Here is a 19369-nt window from a genome sequence, read left to right as displayed (position 1 = left end):
TACCCTATGAGATTTCAATTCCATTAATATTAAAAATTGATGATGACCAAGGTTTACTTTTCTGAACTTCTTACTCTGAAACAGGGGCCAAATCATTTTGAGGTGAAAAGTCATAACCTGAGTAATCCAAGGGAACATGAAAAAAAATTCAACCTTGAGGATTTGATAAATATGGGACCACATAAACAAGAAAGATCAGTAATAATTTTTGAGCCTAATCCTAACAGAAGGATTTTTTTTTCATGAGTAGCTTGAGAAGCATTGTATTAAAAATCATAAAAAGTCAAGGCAACATCTGAAGTAAACCACAGATGACTGTAACACACACTGATCAGTTATCAATCAGTATTAGATATACAACAATCTGTTTCAATAATGATACAGGTTCTCCTTTATGCTCAGGTCGAAGTACCTGATGCCATCTGCTTGTGGAGGATGACTGTCCTCATCTCAACATTAGAGCTTGAGAGTGAGATCCCTGGATTATAAAAAAAAAAAAAAAATAGTAAGAGCTGAAAACAAAACCATATGTATTAAGCAGTTAAAATATAAGAATGCACAGAAGAAACTCCATGCTTACCTGATTTCATTGAACTTAGTTGATAGTTTGTGGTGATTCCTATGAATACACATAGACTGCTTGTTCTCTTGATTAAGAAGCTCCATTTCTGATTCTCTCACATTCCTCCTCAGTGACTAACACAAAACACAAAACATAGCAGCACTGGTTAAAGACATAAACCTCTAGACTAATTTTGAAAAAAGGAAGGTCATGTGTACATAGCATGTTTGCATTTCCATTTTGAAAACTGTTATGATAGTTTGTCAAGCCTAGCTCTTCAAGAACAGAACTGTGTCTTTTTGAAGAATTGAACCACAGCAGCCAAGAACAGCTGCTGCTGGGTCAGAATACTGGAAGATAATGACTTTGAAGTAGTTGTCTTTCTTCCACTTAATGACCCTAAACATTAAAGAAATTGAAATTGGCAGGGTCTATGGGGCTACTGTTCTTTAACATACTGGGGCTTCCAAATGGTGGCTTTATGCTGCCAGCTAGTATAATCTTAAAGATTAATAGGCAATAAAACAGAGACAGGTGGCCAACCATAAGTTGTCATGAACAGCACATGGGAAACAATTTCCAGTTTATGTTGCTGGATAAGACAGTGATTGGCCATAATGGCACCTTGGTTTCACAGACTGGCTTCCTCAGAGAACCAAAGGTCCTTGAGCACAAGGCTTCCAATCTTACTAACAAGCATCAGTCATGACACATTGATGATAAGAAAAGTCCCCTGAAAACCCCTCTGTAGAGAGCTTAGCATATTAGTTCCCCACTGTTTATGGCCAATGATATTTGAATGAGTCCATTAATCTAACAAATTGAGCAAGTGTCAAGTCCAACACTATAGACACGCATAGATAATATTACAGTGTTGTGAAAGATTTTTTTGCATCTGACAGAGTATGCATTTTTTTTTTCAAAATAACCATGTTATCTCCTAGTGGATGACAAGCATCCTCCCCCAGTAGAGTCCAGGAATCCTTTCCCAGTAGAGCCTAGGCATCTCCCTCAGTGGATCGCATATCTTCCCAACAGAATCTATGTCTCTCCTCCCAATGGTGCCAGGTATCTCTCCTAGTGGCACTCAGGCATCTTCACCCAATAGAGTCTAGGCATATACTCAAATGACTCTTAGGCATCACCTCCCAATACAACCTAGGCATCTTCCCCCACTGTAGCCCAGGCATCCTCCCCAGTGGACTCTTGACATTTTCCCCTTAGTGGATCTCAGTTCTTGTCAATCAGTTCAGCCCAGGCATCTTTCCCCATTGACACCCAAACATCTTCTCTCTGTGGAGCCCAGGTGACTCCCTCTTGGAGAGCCAATGTTCTTAGAATCTTGCTGATCTGACATTAAGTTGATCTCATGTAAGAATCAAGTATTCCTACCACATTAGAGAAAAATAAGTGTTCTCAAACGATATATATGGGTGAGTCTTGTGCCTACTTACCCTGGATGTGTGAAAGAGAATACCATTTTTTTTTTGCCCTCTGCTTCTATGATCATCTTTAAATGTAAGAGCAATTCGATTTGACCTATATAATTGTGAAGAATACTTGGAATATTGTATGGAAAGTGCTTACGTATGTAGCTGGTATTTAATAAATATTTAATTCTTACTTGTTTAAATTGCAGAGCCCTATGCTCTTCTTGTTCCTTTTAGCTCAGGGCAGAGTTTCTGCTGAGAATAAAGCAATAAGGAAGGGAAGAAGGAAAAGTCAAGCTTGTTAAGTCATGTGAGTCATTTTTTAGTAGCAGAAACTGAAAAATAGGAAATCTAGAAGTTGTCAACAAGAATCTGAGAAAGTTGTGTTTAAGATATGTAAATGGGCATTTCTTAGCAAAAGACTTCCATGGTGTTCATGGAATTCATGGTCTGTGGTCGTTTCTTATTTTGTGGAAAATCTAACTCTTAGGTTTATGGGGTTATTGACTCAACCACAATATTATGGTTTAAATCTGAAATGCTCCTCACCCTAGTTCATGTTTTTGTGCCTAGACTCCAGAGAGTGGCACTATTTTGGGAAAATCCTAGAAATCTTGGGAAGTGAGGCCTAGATGGAGAAAGTGGGTGTCACTGGGCAGCTCAATCATGGCTGGTGACATAAGAGATGGTGAAAAAATCTCTTGGTACACAATGGAGATGTAGAAAAAAGAATCTGCTAAACTGGGTCTTTAAGATGCTCAGTGGGTAAAATTGCTTGAGCACAGGCTTGACAACCTGAGTTCAAAGCCTACAAGATAGAAGCAGAGAACTTTTTTTCAAAAGTTATTTGGGATATTTAGATAGATAGATAAATAGATAGATAGATAGATAGATAAAAATTTTTAAAAAGTTGTCTGACTTTCATATGTGCACCTGCACACACACATACAACACACACACACATATACCCCACTCACATGCCATACATTGATACACACACACACACACACACACACACATACACATACACTCACACACAGAGATAACATACAAATACTCACTTGCACATTCACATACATACATATATACACACACTCATGCGCATGCACACACACACATATACACACACTAATAATTTGAGAAAATTCTTAAACTTTGCTCATATTATTTGAAATGTACCCACTCTCCCAAGCTATTCTTTATTCTATCATTCCAGGAACCAAGAGTAAACATGTGCTCTAATTTTTTTCTACCAAAGTCATGGAAAATTAACAATTTATCTTACTATTCAACACTTTAGAATTTACCCCACACTTCATGATATGTTAATGCATTAGGGTAGACATAATGACCAATTTATTGTCTTATTAAATGAAATAAATTTTTGAAAAGGAATTATAATTTTTTAAAGGCTGTGTATCTCATAAATGACATAAAGACTAGAAGGGGCTTCATTTCTACAATATTGGTGCCTTTCTGGACTGATATTTTAATAACATCTTTAAACACCTTGTTGCTTGAAAGAGTATTGCAGAGGTCACTTTGACACATCATCTAGTTTCCTTTGAGCTACAGCTCTCTTCAGATCTCAAATATGTAGCCACAGAATCTTCTTCATATCAAAAAGCCCATAAAAGTATGTTGGTGTGATAAAGGACAGGCATAAAAAGTATGTGTAGTTTTGCAATAAAAGCAAGTCCGATATGGTCCACATGGAAAAAAAACTCATTCTGGTTCCCCAGTGCAGCTCTTAGTAGCAGCTTTAGTCAAAGGAAAATGTACAAGAAGACTCCACAGACCAGTGTAGTCTGAATGTGACAACCATGGTCCTCAAGGCTGCATGGGCTCTTTCAAGGTATAATGATGAAAAATGAAATTGCAGTTGTATGTGGCCTTCTAGATGACTTAGCCAGTTCTCTGCATAAACTGGAATCTACTGTTCACCCCTTTGCACCACCCTAAAATACAACACCCTCTAATTGTCATCAGTTGTCTCAAAAATCCGTTTACTATTCCCAGTTGGCTGTGATCTAGAGCTCAGAAATAATATCTATAATCATTAGGATTTGAGAACAGTGAGACAGGCCAGGCTCTACTCTCAGTTCCATCCTTTTAGACATGGTATAGTTCTCAGACCTGTCAAATCACATGAAGGCTGATAATGAAACAAGAGATATGGATACCAGTCAAGCAGGCAAAACTTCTTAGAGATTCATATTCTAGCAGTTTGACATTTGAATTTTATATAGAGGTCACACTATATGTAAAGGGGTTTTTTCAAAGAAATATTTCAAAATTAATCAGTGTCTAATTCCAACTCTTCTAAATTTTAAAATCATAGGTGAAAATGAAAGCTAATCTCCAGGTCATTTCTATTGTCTCATATGCAAAGTAGGTAATAAGATTTGAATCCTTCCACTGCTAAGATTGAGGATGGAAAATAGATCCAACAGTCTCTCTCAGATCATTTCTTGAACATGGCAGAGGTTGGCAAGAGAGACGAGCGAAGGAAGATGAGTGTATGAACAGCAGACTGACAGTTGCTCACTGATGGTAAAGGTCAAAGCTTTGCCCCCATGCCTGTCATTTATCAGCTCCTTAAAACATGTTAGCTTGTTTTAATACATGAGTCATCAGAATGCATCTTCTTTGGGGATTTTTTTGTGTGTGTTTAATTTTTTAATTTTTCTGAACTACAAACTACATCTTTGTGATCAATATCTACTTTTCAAAAGCAAGAATGTTTTTCAAAAGATCTGTTTATATTAATCAGTTCTGTTGGCAATTGACTAATGAGTCATAAGCAGTCACTCAAAGCAATTACAGAGATAAGTCCCTGCATTTGGTGTTGATGGCACAAAATTCCAGGAGAAAGAACTGGTTTTCTGAATCTGGAGTCAGTGGGCTAGGATGCAAGCCTGTACTTCATAGAGAGAAGAACATCTTGGTGGATGTGGCCAGATGTATAAAGTGTTTTATAGGCTAACTAGTTTATACAATTTTAAATTGTACTCATAAAATAGCTATTTTGGTCATTTATGAATACAATCAAGTATCAACCTGTAACAAAAATATCATTTCATAGCCAGGCAATGGTGGTGCATGACTTTAATTCCAGAACTCAGGAGAAAGAGGCAGATGATTCTCTAAGTTTGAGGCCAGCCTGGTCCAAAAGAGTGAGTTCCTGGACAGCTAAGCATACACAGAGAAACCCTGCCTCAAAAAGCCAAATGTGTGTGTGTGTGTGTGTGTGTGTATGACATATATGTATATATGACCATATATGTGTGTATATAGATATGTCATAAAGAAGGACATTTGGTTGAGAGGTGGTGCCTAAAAATCACCAGGAAGGAAGAATACATATTTCCCCTCTGCAACCAAAGTTGTTTGTCTCCATCCCTGGTCACAACCCTTTCCCTGATGAGGTCCTCCCACACAGTCATTAGGATAGACTTTGCTGTCTCATGTGATTGGTACTGTGAATGTGGCTAGTCTACCAGATGCTTCCCATTCCTGGAGGTTTCTCAACCCATCCTGCCCACACTTCTACAAACAGTTTCTCACCAAGCTCTCTCCAGTCACTGTGGTGGACATGCCATCTGTTTTCAGGTAGTACTGGAGTTATTCTAGCCAGATTTAATTTCAGCATTGACAAATGTATTGCATTTTAAAGAATTATATACACTCATATGTATACATTTATACAAATATATGTGCTATATATGCATGTGTAAAGACATGTCTATAATTTCTAGGCAACTCTCCTTAATTATTTTTTGGTCAGAATTCTCATTGTCTTCCAACTTCCTGATGCTTCTTCCCCAGTTCCTCAAAGTAGGAATTTGAGCAAAGAGAAATCTTATTTAGAAAAAAATGATATCCAAGTTCTTAGATAATTTCAAAGAAAGGTTACATAATTTAGAAGAAACATAGTTATGGGAAATGTAATAGGGAAATGGACAAGGAACTATTTCTGAACTAGAGATAAGGCAGACGTGATAATCCAATGACCAGAAATACTGTGTGTAAATAATATTCTGTCCTAACAGGGTTTCTTTAAATATTTCAGTGTTTTCCTGTCCTAGGCAGGCTGAACTTTCTTCTGAAAGTTTATGTTTGCCTCACACACTATAAATAAAACTTTCTTCATGGTTTAAAATTCAAATTCATTGTTTATCATGAGCCAGTCACTTCCTCCTGTGAAGATGTAGAACACTGCAAAGTTAGTAAGCACATCTCTATCTGAAGCAGTGCTTCTCAACCTTCCTAATGCTCTGACCCTTTAATACAATTCCTTATGTTGTGGCAACCCCCAACCATAGAATTATTTTCATGACCCACAGGTTGAGAACTTCTGATCTAAAATGAGAGGCTCAAAATTCATAGATATGAAGTCACAAACTCTAAATCTTGAAGCTGAAGAATCAACAAATTCCTCAACAGGAAAGAAATTTTAACATTAGCCTTTTGCCGTTAAATCAAGCACCCTTGTCAAAGTATCAGATGTTTAACAAGCTAAATGTTTTTCCAAAATTCATGAATATTTAACACATATTGGTTTTAGTAGGTATGAACTGATGTTTCTAGGATGTTCAAATCAAATCTTGAAGTTTTAAAAAAATATACTTGATGGTGAAATAAGAACCAAATACAGTTCATTGGAGGAGAGTTTATAAGATTAGTGTGTACCATGTTTACAAGTACTGCATTTAAATGAAACAAACATATTTAAAAATCCTTCACAGGTAAAAATAAGCCTCATAAAAATAGAAGAAGAAGCAGGTGATCAGGTACATCATACTAACATCAATTAAAACTAACAAAGCAAAAGGATAGAAAAATAGTTTGTGAGGGATGCTGGAATTGGATACTCAAAATGGAAGACTATGTAGCATCAGCGAATCTATTGATTTTTGGAGAGCTAACAAGAGTTAATGGACCAGAAAATGTGTCTTCATTTCCCTCATTCTGAGAATAATAGACTGTACAATAATAGAAGTGTTTCTCAAATGCAATATGAAAACTCATGGGTGAGCCGCATCTGAAGCAGTGTTAGGAAAACATATGGTATTTATGGAAATTCCTCCCTTTGAATGCTCATAATTACAGAGTTCAGCTGCTTCCATGTGATATAAGCAAGTCTCCAATAAATAAAGAAGTGATAAACCAATCTGCCCACACTGTTATGCACAGCAGTGTTAGGAATAACAGCCATTGTGAGAAGGACATCTCTGGTGACAACATCTGGAGTACAAAGTATGTGATGGAATTTAATTCAAGTTCAACACTGCCAAATAATTTGTTCAGAGAGCATAACAGAGTTCATCAAATATAATGACATTTATGGATACACAAAATATATGGATACTTCAGAATATAATTCTAGAAAAGTGTCAACTTTAAACTAGAGCCAAGTCCTCTTCTCAACTCTTAAAGGCCTGTCCCGTCTGTGAACTTATTATCAGATAGGCAGAGCCTGATAAGGGCAAGAAAATCATGGGGACACAAAGATCCCTCTGAAAACATATGACTCTGAAGGATTTATGCTCCCCAAGTTCAGATTAAATGGATCTACAAAGTGGTGAGCGAACTCCATAGTTATGGAGTATAGAGAATATGACCTATGGAAATCTAGGGTCACTAAAAGGCTCAGAAACTGAGACATGAATCTACAGAGAGACCTGATGATCTGCTGGTCATACAACAGGCTTATAGAAGCAGACAAAGTGGGTTGAGTCCTCATTCTGGCTGACCCTGGTAGGTTATAATTAGTCTGAGATAACCAGCAAAGTCCTGTTCTCCTCTCTAAGGATGAAATCTGAGATACTGATAGCTGAACCTGACCCCATGGACTGAATGATCAACAGTGGCAAACCACTAAGGGGGTTTTACTAGATCAAAGAAAGAAGTGCAAACAGATGCTCTGAGAGGGTATCAACTGGCAAAGCAAATGCTGAGAAGATGGGCAACTTAAGGATGAGAACAGAATAATAGCATCTAAGATTGCTTTCAGCAGAGAAAAAAACATTAGAGCAGCAGATGCAGTTGACTTCCATTACTGGAGGTAGTTTTCTTACAGAATAGCTGTGAACAGTTAGTGTTGAACCATTATGCCTGGGTGTTAACTGTTAAGTTCCTGGTATTGTATGGACAAGCAGAACTTTTATCAATTCATCAGTATGCTCATTGCATGTTTGTGTTTAGAGGCACCTTATATAGTATATTTTATAAATTCACTGGCATTGAGTGCATGACCAAAGAAGTATAGTTGATGCATGAACAAAGCTAGCAGAATACTATGGGCAGTGATCCACTTAAGCACTGTGACCAGGGCTATTCTAAATGGGAAGACACACACAAAGCATAAAAGCAAGAAAAGATCATAAAGTCATAATGAAGATATTTATTAACAGAGGAACATATAAACAAGATAGCAGAACAGAACATGGTATTGTTTCATATTATCTGGGGCAGGGTGTGCCTCAAAAGACTAAAATTTTTCTTCATTCTGCATATATGTACTTTCATTAAAAAAGACTTACAAATAAATCTTAGAAAACAGAAAAATTCAGAAATATAGAATTAAGGGTAATGAAACTGAATTTTGTATAGGAATATTTTTTAAATGAATAGAATTGATACCTGGAGGAGAATGCATTTCTTTTTAAGAATCTGAATGACTAAGTAGAAGAAAGATCTTACCCCAGCATAAAATGGTATGAAAATACAATGGTGAAACAAAAGTTAAAAATGAAGATGGGGTTAACTTACATATGCTGCTACTGCTATTAACAGAAGAATAAGAGATAGAAAGGGGGTAACAACAGAACAGTGTGTCAAGACAAAAAAAAAGTCTTAGTTCTAAAGCCTAAAGTTCTACGCATGACTGATAATAGAGTAAATCTGCATATACCAAGCCAGGATTCTGGCAACGTTTTTTTTTTTTTTTTTTTTTTTTTTTTTTTTTTTTTTTTTTTTTTGTTAACCTCAGAGACAAAGGGAAAACATTACAAGTTTCCATATAGAAAGGGAAACATAAAAATAAAGACATCCAACTGGAAGAGGGCTTCTGACTCTCAGCACCAAGTTACAGCTGAGGCTTTGTCTGGCTGCTCTGTGAATGAACTCTTACCCAGACACAGCAAGGAGATCTAGTTGTTGGTGGGGAAGACACCCATAGGTTCAGAGAGCATAACATTCACACCCCTCAGCTGGAGGAAATGCTAAAGTACAAACTAATCAAATACCAAGTCAATCAAGTGAAAGACCTCAAGACATAGGAGGAATAAAACTGAGTAAGGAGCAAGAAAGATGAGAGAAGAGAGAGAACTATGTAATTCCCTAAAGTCTGGGAATAATAGCATAAATGCCCAAAACATTCTGAAATGAAAGTCACATGCTACAACGGGGAATGCATAAGTCAGTGAGAACAAACTCCCGTGAGTGAAACTCCAAAGCATGAAATGTACCAGAGAGGACTAATAAGAGAGGACTAATACAACGGCTCTTAATTCTTACCCTTAAGTTAAAAGGAATCTCTAGGGGACTGCATTAAAGAGCCTTGATGAGCAGAAATAATTGATGACTTATTTCAATATTACTGTAGAGGAAGAGGTCATCTTTAAGCCTCAAGAATACGAGTTGATGCTGGTATCGATGACAGCAGCATGCATTCTAAACTATCAAGGGACATAGTAACAGCACCAGAACAATACAAATAAACAAGAGGAGGCTTTGAAAATAAAGCACAAAAAATATTTAAATGGAGAAAATAGTATGTAGTTAGTTTGAAGTGAAGCATTCCCTCCTGTAAGGAAGATGGAATTTTTGAAGACTCGGGGAGGTAAGAGAATCTTAGATGCTTGGAATGGTCAGAAAACTTGTACAGTTCAAAAAGCCACAAGATTCACAAGGCTTCTTCTAGGGTTGCATAAGCAGCAACCAATTGCTGGGAGATAAAAAGCTCTCTTCCCAGGAGGTGCCTACCAGTTGGAACAGGAGCCTTATGGATGCAGTTTTTGTGGGTCACCACCCATGCTCCGTGAATCTTTCAGTTATTCATCTGCCTTTGAGTTACACACACTCATATACATCATCCTTCTTCCATCCTGTATGGAACCAGAGATTTTTTTCACCAAGATAGATTTGGTTAGAGTAGTTTTGTTAATTTCACATCAGTGCCTCATCTGAGGTGAATCCGCACTTAACTATTCCCAAAAAAAGTAACACAATGCATCTTACTGGAACACTGACAGAACCAAAGATGAATTGAGGAAGAGCAGCTCTGTGGTCCCTAGAGTACATATGACATTCAATTGAAGTTTTTCATGCTAAAGGGTGAATATCTGCAGAGGTGGCTCTGTCACTCTGTGGCATGGGAAAATGTGCATCCTTGATGGAGAAGGTCCATGTTCCCTCCTGTGAGTGATAAGATATGCAACCAAGGCTCAGCTGCAGAAGCAACACATCCTTGGGTGGGGGTGGCGGAAAGCCTCAAAATGGCTGCCTTCTACATGGTGTGGAGTGGCATGCCTTTTTGAAGAATAGGGTCTTGCACATGATTATTGGGTTACCCAAAAGGCATTGAAGGGGAAGAGAAGATGTGACAGCAGTTGTATCATCTTTGCTGATGACAATAGGCATGAAATGGAGATTAAGGTATTTACAAGAAAGAACTTGTCTACATAAAGGGACTACAGTGGGAAACAAAGACATATAGATACCATCTTTCTCACCAGGCCTTGATTTGGCAAGAAAGGTGTAGGAAAGGAGGCCAGGAAGTGTTGCCTTTCTAGTTTTTGCCATTGACATAACAAAAGCAAACAGCCATATATATTAGATCTTTGCTTAAGAGTCTTCTCTGAAACCCAAAGACTTATAATCTTTGAAAGCACTGGACAAAAAGGAGGAAAAGAAAGATAAAATTTACAGGTAAAAATCTCTTTCAGGTCCCACCTTTAATACAGAAGAAAGGAAAATATGTGATCCTCACATTCAGATGGCAATCTTAATAAAAGCCAACTGCTTGAGCTGGAAAGATATTTTTAAACAAGACATGAGGATAGGCAAGATAAGACTGAGTTCTACACAAACAGAGAAACTAACAAGTATAACTGCTTACAACATCCTAACATAAATGCTGTACAACTTTAGGCAATAGGAAGATCAACCCTGGTGAACGAGCTCCTAAGAGTTTGGCTATCATTTTTAAGATCTCCATGAAGATTAGAGACTGGAAGATAAGAACAGAAAGAGGAACTGACGAGGGCACTGGGTGTCTGTATAGCAGTGTTTGGTGCCCATGTCGCTGGCTCTGACGAGTTAAGAAACATGGTCCTTCAGCAGTGCCCTAGGAACTGTATTTTTGGTGAACCTCACAATGGGATGCAAACTTCATGGGGATAAAAGAGACTCTGTGAACTCTGACTGGTTTAGATTGGAATGTGACTAATAGTCATAAAATGCTAAAAGAAGAGAGGAATCAAGAAAAACAAAGCAAAGGAGTCTGTCTAAGTTACTCAAAGGTAAATGTGGACTGATTTGTGTCAAGCTAGGATTCTTGGTGGAAGAAAAAAAGAAAAACATAAATTCAGATGCGGTGCTACTGAGCCTCAGAAAGTCTGACGTCTAGCAAGGCTTCACTGAAGAGTGAGTAAATGAGCAGGACACATGAAAATAATTAGGCTTTTCCTAAAGGGAGGCAATTGTGCTCCCTCATCCCACCTTCAGAGGATGCTGTGTACATTGTCCCCTGCAGGAAAGTATAATAGAAATGAATTGTCTTCATCTAACCTGGAGCCCTTTTAGTAACTACACATGACCAAATGGAGAGATAATGGGCATGAAACCTGCTAGAACCAGGAAGCCAGTTCCAGAAGTAGCCACAGCATATGACAGTATCCAAGAATGGCTCTTGGATAACGGAAAAGCTGTGGTTTACAGAGTGCTGGATAGGGTAGTATCTTCTACCAATTCTGATTTCTATATGTAGCATTGTTTTATTGTATGAAGAAAACAATTGACATAATTGATAGTGCCATTTGATGCTATACTGGATCTTGCTAACATTATCTATCTTATCATCTTGTTAATCTGCTGAACTTCAAGACATATTGGTATTTTCTTAAAGTGCATAGAAGTGAGCCTTCAGACATTCTGTTAACCATTTAAAAAATATGGAAATGGAGCAAAAAATGTTGGAGATGCTAAGAGGATGATAGAAGTACATAATAAATGAGTACTTTGTGTATATGTAGAAAAAGAAAAAATGGTTTCTTTATGTAATCCAAACTCCTGAGTGATTATAAATTGAGAAAGGCACCTGGAAGAACAGTAAAAAGAACATAAATATCTGAATAAAGGTACCATGTATGGTAGGGAAAATACCCCCTAAAGCTCTATAGGTTATTAGATTATCCCAGTGCTGAGCTGGGTTACTTCCTTAGATGTTGTCATCCAGGTAAGACTTGGAGGCCCTTCACACAATGAAAGCTATAGTGCTGTATCTACCAGTGCTGAATCTACCAGTGTGTAGATTTCATAGAATAAATACACAATAGGTCCCAAGCGCTGAAATATCCTTTGGTGACATAACATGAAGAAATGAAGCTAAGACTAATCTAGTAGTACCCTTTATGTTGGCTAGCTTTCATAATGCCAAAAGTTGGTATGTAGCATATTGGGAGAGAATTGTTCACTGACAGTCCTGGTTCTGTGTAGATCATCCTGTATACTGCACTACCAACATGTGTACCCATTAGTACAACAGTGGCACAACTATTATGGATCCATACAGCTTCCCTACACTGTAATGTAAGGCCTACTTCACAAAAACACACATGAGTCTGATATTCTTATCCAGGGCAAAAACCTGGGGAGGTCTTGAGCCTCAGTGTAGAAGCAAACTACTATTTTTTTGTTGAGTATGATATGCCTATCAAACTGCCTTCTAACTATTTGTGTTTATACCAATTAATTCTTACTGCTGTTGGCCTCAATTGTAGGGGACAAACTTCTTTTGATAGGGAGAAGTGATTACTATTGAAACTCACAACTGCTCATGCTTCCTAACATATCTAACTTGTAGCCAAGCAGCTTGGTGTTTTACCATAAATTGATGAAAATTATAAGACATCCATATCACTCCTTCCAAGACTTAGTGAATGTTGAAAAAGAGGGAGCAGAAAACTGAAAGAGACAGAAGAAATGAAGGGGTGATTTGTAGCCATTTTCCTGCATTTAAACATTCTCTGTTGAAGGAAAGAAAAAGGTTTGTAAGACCTAGGAAGCTGTCAAAAATCTGGAAGCTCACAAAATGTCAAAACTTAGAAGCTCAAAAATTACAAGTTTCAAGAGAGCCCTCAGACAGACAGACAGACAGACAGATACATTTAATATGCAAAAAATAAGAGCTAGGAGGTAGCCTCTTTCTGGAGGAGCTACCTGCAAACTGAGCAAAGAAGTCGAGAGGGGCACCTTGCCTGAATCATTACCAATTGGAGTATGGGCCCTTTGATGAGGAAGCTGCTTTTGAGGACCCTGTGCTCAGACAAGTAGCTCTTCAGCCCCTGTTCTTGTGAGTAATCACCATGATCAACTTGGGTTGAATTGTTTCCTTGACCATCAGTGTTCTATCTATTATAAATCCATATTTTTCCTTTTCTCCAAGTGGTGCTTGTTTCTATGATGGGAAGAGGTGTTGAAGCTTTTTAAAAAACTAAAATACAGAAATGTAGACAATTAACTTGGGAGGTGGCTTATAAGAGAACAACAAAGAATGAGACTGAATGCTTTGCTTGATGTTTGTAACTATTGGATCAAGTTTGAAGAAGAGGACTTTATAACTTACTCTTTCTCTGAGAAGAATGCTTTTCAAAATCATCACAGCCAATGAATCAGATTCTTACCCTCACCTAATGTCTTGCCACGCTCCAAACAGAACCATTGTTCATTGAAACAGTTGGTGAATGACTTCATGGATAGACCATCTTAATACATACACCATTTAAAAAATGAATGTAACCTTTTCTCTGTGGGCTGAGAATAAAGTCACTCACTCAAGTCAAATAGCTTTGACCATAGCAGGAAATATGTATCCAAAAATCGTGCCTACAGTCCATTCCTTGGTGCAGCAGAACTGTCAACTCTTAGCTTAGCTACGATGGAGGTAAAATCCTTTGGTGATGTGAGGGTCATTGAAGGACAGCCTTATTACAATGAACTCCAATGTCTAAAAATTGTTCTTATTTTGGACTTGTACCACAGTAAGAGCCAAGATTCTAAGCTCTACTAAAAACAAAGCAAAACAAAACAAACAAACAAAAAGACTTTATTTATGTTCACTTAAAAAATACTAGTAGTAATGTATTATATTAAAATATACATTTAATATGTTTGGAGTTATTTAAAATTCATATTGAGAAAATTGTATGTATTTTCAGTGTTGCTGTAGACAAGCATCTATATAAGACTGTTCAATTGATTTAAAAATTGTTTTATATTAAAAAATTTTTATAATACTCATTTTATTGTTACAATATAAAAAATAAGTTCAACATTAAAAAAACCTAAAACATATGTCCATATTGATAATAGAAAATAAATTTTAAATAAGATAGAGCTTAAAATGAAAACTGAATAGACATACTAGGCACACAATAAGAGCTCCATAAAACCATGTGGAACATAACTGGCACAAAAATGTCTGCTTACAACCATGTGTAACTCTAGTCACAGGGAATCTGAAATCCTCTTCTGGCCTTGTCAGATACCTGTAACTACATGGTGCACAGACATACATAAAAATTAAAATTAAAAAGACAGAATCCACAGTGGCATTGTTCTATTAGAAGGATGGCAACAATACTAAGGAAAGTGGGTCTCAGGAAACAGGAAACAGGAACAAAGCATGAAGTAGAAAAAAAGAAATATTCAAGTCAAAACTGAATTTAACAAAATACATGTGTTCAAGTTCATAATTTAAAGTACACAGTTCTAATGGTCTTGAGATCTTCCTTCTCCTATCTCAGCCTCTCTATTAGTAGTATTGTTTATTTCATGTTTCTACACTAAACTATGGTTTTCTGAACAGCTTATATATTTTAAAAGCATTTATATACCCAAAAGAAATGTAGACAATTAAATTGAGAGGGGTTTTGTAAGAGAACAACAAAGAGTAAGACTGAATGCTTTGCTTGGCGTTTGTAACTCTTGTATCAAGTTACCACAGTAAGAGCCAAGATTTTAAGCTCTACTAAATATAAAACAAACAAACAAACAAAAACACTTTATATATTTATGTTCATTTAAGAAAATATTAATAGTGATGTACTATTTTGAAATATACAGTTAATACATTTGGAGTTATTTAAAATTTATATTGAGAAAAACGTATGTATTTTCAGTATTGTCTTAGACAAGCATCTATATAAGACTGTTAAATTGATTGTTGTTTTATATCAAACAACTTTTATAATACTCATTTTTATTGTTATAATATTTTATAAATTTTAAAGAATATTACAAAAAGTATATTGTAGGTATTGAACGGAGGTCTCTGGGAGGAGTTGGGGCACAAAAGGAAAACAATAATGTGATTTAATTCTATTTACTTAAAATATGTTTTTAAATGTTAACAAATTCAGATAAATTGAAATCACGTAACTTTTCTCATTATAATGCAATAAAAGTTAAAAAAAACAGACATGTTCAAAGTAATGATTTAAACTCTGATTTTGTAAAAATAAATTACTAGATATCTAAGTTCTATGCAATAAACAGAAGCTATCACTTCAAATAATTTGAGTGGCTTAACCATATAGAATTATAAATGAATAATATATGCAATTCTACAGCAAATAAACAGACATGTAAATAAATCTTTAGAAATGAAGGTCTCTTACACCAAAAGAAAACCAGCAAAACAGTTCAGAAATAAGCAGAAAATCTAAATGGACAAAATACCCCTCAAAAGATCAGAAATGCCGTTCAGTATTCACTGTATAGTCCCTCTGAAACAGTTTAGTTCACAGCTGACTACTTTGTAGTCTTTACAGAGCATGTATTTCCAAGACTCTTCAGAAACACCTGATGCTTTTATAAGCATGAAAAGCTCAGCAATGGAGTACTCTCAAGCCAGTGTACCCAGGATCACTGGGAATGCGACCCAACTCTGAATTGTAAACTTACTTAAAACATTTTTATTTTTTTAGCATTTTTAAAATTGTAATCCACTCTTATAGTTCTCAGGCAGGAACTTTGTAAATGACATCATAGTACAATGTCAAAGGGTTAGACACACCTGGAAACCTTACAAAGTCCTGTAGACTATACAATAAATAGTAATTATTAAAGCTACAAATCAGTCTTATATAGGGTCTGGTGTACAAATTTTACAATGTTAACTAATAAGCTATAGCATGGAATTATTCACTCCAAAGGTGCTCTGCTAAGGAATCTAGTGATGCAGTAATAATAGAAGTCTTTATACAAAATATATATTCTACACTGACTCTGTACCAGATGCCCTGCTATATTCCATGTATATACCAGCATTTTCTCTCTCCTCTAGTCTTGTTTGGTTATTGTAATCATAAATATCATAGAATTGTGAAGGCAAAAATCCTAGGTTATAAGAAGAGAGGTTAAGATCCCATCATTAACAATGGATGGGGCTGGGACCCTGCCTAGAAGTGTAAGTTCTAGCTCTTGTATAGTTAGGATAAGAGAGAGAGGAAAGATATATCATATGAACAGCTGCTGGAGAGCTGGAGAGGAATCGACATACTTCTGTAGCTACTGTGACTTTAAGAAAAATACTAACTGAAAGTAGGCACTGATTCACTATGTAAATCCATTCCTTCTTAGAGGATGTTTAACATGATGAAACTGTGAAGGCATTGCTCTGAAATCCTGCACAAGATAGAAGGCCGATTAATCCCATCAATATTCAACATTTTGAGTTCTCACAAATGCAGTGTGACATAAAGTGACACAGTAATTTACAACACTGTAAAGGAATCCTCTGAGACAATGCCTCAGCAGCTCTAAACTCACTCTGACATGTGACTGCTTTTCCTGCTTCCTCCAGCAAGCATCAACACCACTGGGATTCTGACACACTGTCGTTGCTCAAATACCATTTCCTACTTTAGCAATCATAGTATGGCTTTGCTCATATTTCCACTGAAACACATGGAACTTGTCTCGTGGCACAGATCTCTGATCCTAGTATCAGGAGATGGATCCAAGATGGTTCTGAGTTTGAAGCTAGCCTAGGGCAGTGAAGAAAACAAAACAGTATATTAATAGGTGGTCCTGTGGATTTGCTTTCTCTCTAATCTCCTATTTATTTATTCTTGCTACATTGCAGGCTGGCTCTTGTCCCTACTACTCAGTCCCAGAGGACTCATATCATAATAACAGAGAACCTCAATGCTGGTGAATCCTCTCTCTGCCAGTGTTGCCCATCTGAGTGATCTGGCTGGCAAGTGCAATTTTCCTTTCTAAGATACAGGACTTATCCCTATAGCAGCCTGGAGAGTGTTGGCTGCTCACATTTGAGTCTCTTACCAGGAATCTTCACAAGGAATCTCACCTAAGCCAGGCAGTGGTGGTGAGATCATGCCTTTAATCCCAGCACTTGGGAGGCAGAGGCAGGTGGATTTCTGAGTTCGAGGTCAGCAGGGTCTACAGAGAGAGTTCTAGGACAGCCAGCGCTATACAGAGAATCCCTGTCTCAAACAAAACAAAACAAATCAAAACAAAACCAAACAAAACCAAAACAAAACAAAACAAAAAACAAAAAAAAACAGAAACAAAAACAAAAACAAAAACAAAAACAAAACAAAGGAATCCTACCCAAGATAACATACCCTTTCTAGAGGATAACCTTACCCAGTAACTGATTGATACAAGTGGATTGTGAAGGCTATGATCTTTGTGCCAACCCAGGAGGTCTTTGAGTAGCTAGGGACCAAATGTCCTTTGTTCTCATTCGAGTGTGGCTCCTAAGAATGTACCTTAAAACCCTCTTCCTGAAAATCTGTCTCAGGGTCTATTTTCCAGGGACACTGACCTGTGATAACCATCCAGAACACTGAGAATGCTGGTCAACCCAGCTTGCTGAAGCCATATTGCTTAGCCGTTATGGTCTCCTCCAACAGAACAAGCCTGCTTTCTCTATGTCTCCTTTGTGGGGTCCTTTACTCTCTTCTAGATCCTAACATCACAGCTACCCCTCAAATCCAACCCTGTTCTCTCTTCATCTGCATTCCTTCCTTGCTGATTTCATTGCCTGTGTGGTTTAAAAGAACGTATATATGCTAAAAACTCGTGTCTATCTTCAGTAACCCCAATTGTTCATCCCACAGTCTCCCCATCTCAGTTAATGAAAAATATATTTTTTTAGTTTCTCAAGCACAAACCTGACTTCTAATCAGTTCAGACACCTCTATGTTTTTCAGAATCACTGTCCAATCCAACAAGAAATCTCTTGGCCTCGCCACTAAGGCATGATCCAGATTCTTGTCCCTTTTTACCCTGTACTCTGCTCAAGGCTACATACTTGCTGATCTTTTTAATTTTTTCAACAGAGCAGCCAGAGTGAGTCTTTCCAAATGTAAGTTATAGTGTTATCAGTTATAAGTTAAAATGGACTGGCAAATATGGAAATGACCACAGCAGGCACTCAACTGCCAACAGGACCTCCCTGACATCACCTTTGCAATCAGTCTTCTGAATGCTTCCCTCCTAGGGTAGACCATGCTGACTGGTTTTTTTGTTGTAGTCCATGTAACAAGAATCCTGTGGTCACACTCGGTCTCCAAAATGGTCCAGTGCCAATATGTGTGGTGAATATGTGCCAAGATTCATAGTAAAGCTAGACGGGAAAGCAGGCATGAGGAAGTAAAGGAAGGAGTGGACTTCGACATTTTTATCTGAATAGAAGCATTTTTACTAGTTAAGGTCTGTTGAACACAAGCATTTCCTGTTTGAGTTCCTGTTGTTCTGACTCTTCTCATATAATTCATACTGCTGCTTTTTTTTTTAAAAGTTTGTCAAAAAAATAAAAATATTCCTCCCCATTAAAATCTCCTCATTTGCCTTTGCCTCCGCTTCTTTCTGGCCCCCTTTGTTCTCTGTCCCCCAGCCAACAGTTATCTTACAAAGAACTGTTAGGATAATCATGTTCTCTCCTGTTCCTTTATCTAAGCTCTCCTAGCCCATCCACCATCCCCAACATTTCTAGAAGCCCAACACAGACCCTCTATCCATTCTGTAAATTTCTTGTTTTACAGTTTTGGTCACTTTACAGTGACCACTCACCCTGGCAGTCTATCTGTTCCAGAAAAGCAAACAGAGCTTGGGCTGCCCA

General features: G+C 37.1%; 1 long non-coding RNA gene across 3 annotated transcripts; it reads right to left on the bottom strand.

Annotated features, from left to right (window-relative positions):
* Window positions 1–247: 247 nt before the first annotated feature.
* Window positions 248–9579, bottom strand: LOC116081956. Of its 3 annotated transcripts, none has more exons than XR_004115121.1 (3): window positions 9514–9579; window positions 581–696; window positions 248–478 (listed from the first exon to the last, which is right to left on the bottom strand). It is a non-coding gene; the product is annotated as an uncharacterized LOC116081956 (long non-coding RNA). The 3 variants fall into 3 exon arrangements; XR_004115119.1 differs by lacking the exon at window positions 9514–9579 and adding an exon at window positions 8767–8809; XR_004115120.1 differs by lacking the exon at window positions 9514–9579 and adding an exon at window positions 2187–2247.
* Window positions 9580–19369: the final 9790 nt, after the last annotated feature.

The sequence above is a fragment of the Mastomys coucha genome, unplaced genomic scaffold (assembly GCF_008632895.1).
Source record: "Mastomys coucha isolate ucsf_1 unplaced genomic scaffold, UCSF_Mcou_1 pScaffold7, whole genome shotgun sequence".
Taxonomy (NCBI): domain Eukaryota; kingdom Metazoa; phylum Chordata; class Mammalia; order Rodentia; family Muridae; genus Mastomys; species Mastomys coucha.
Note: the sequence above shows the minus strand (reverse complement) of the source record. Positions and strands in the feature narration are given on the sequence as shown.